Source organism: Penaeus monodon, chromosome 34, assembly GCF_015228065.2.
Source record: "Penaeus monodon isolate SGIC_2016 chromosome 34, NSTDA_Pmon_1, whole genome shotgun sequence".
Lineage (NCBI taxonomy): Eukaryota > Metazoa > Arthropoda > Malacostraca > Decapoda > Penaeidae > Penaeus > Penaeus monodon.
The window spans coordinates 8862377-8862629 of NC_051419.1; positions in this window are offsets into that span (position 1 = coordinate 8862377).

Sequence of the window (253 nt, forward strand, 5' to 3'; positions counted from 1 at the left end):
TCTAGCTTTTTTCTTTCCAATATTTTAAGGAAGAAAGGTACGTTAATGCCAAAATGCTTTATATTGTCATCATAAAAAAGTACATAATGCTAATTAAGAATTTAATGGAAGATTTTCAAGATACGAGAACTGGTTTTAATGAGATGGAAGTTTGTTAATGTTAAGTTTATAAAGAAAGTTTACACTCTACTGGTTTCCTTTTGACAATAACAATTACGCTTTTAGTGACAATTAGACAGCTCCCCCCCCCCCC